Genomic DNA, 391 nt, shown 5'->3' with positions numbered 1-391 from the left:
AGATATGATAATGAAGTATACATTTCCTGTTTTGCATAATCAATTTCTTGAACTATCAGATACCAAAATTTTCTTTGATGAAAGTTGAAAATTAGGCCACATTTGTAGCTGAGGGGCCCAGACAAGCTGGATTTATTAAGGATTAAAATTACAGTCACAGATATCCCAAAAAGTGCACTAATTTAGTTATGCTCTTTCCAAGTCACTCACCTGTATTGCTCTTAGAGAGCACTCTGGTCAATAACCCCTCCAGTTATGTGACTAGCTGAGAGCACATTGAACCAGAGTAGGTATTTATATATATCTAACTGGGTCAGATGTATAGAAATACCTGTGATATAATCTGAAAATCACTCTGTCTTCATCACTCCCTGAAGATAGCCTCCGGGTA

This window comes from Penaeus monodon, chromosome 27, assembly GCF_015228065.2.
Source record: "Penaeus monodon isolate SGIC_2016 chromosome 27, NSTDA_Pmon_1, whole genome shotgun sequence".
Lineage (NCBI taxonomy): Eukaryota > Metazoa > Arthropoda > Malacostraca > Decapoda > Penaeidae > Penaeus > Penaeus monodon.
Note: the sequence above shows the minus strand (reverse complement) of the source record.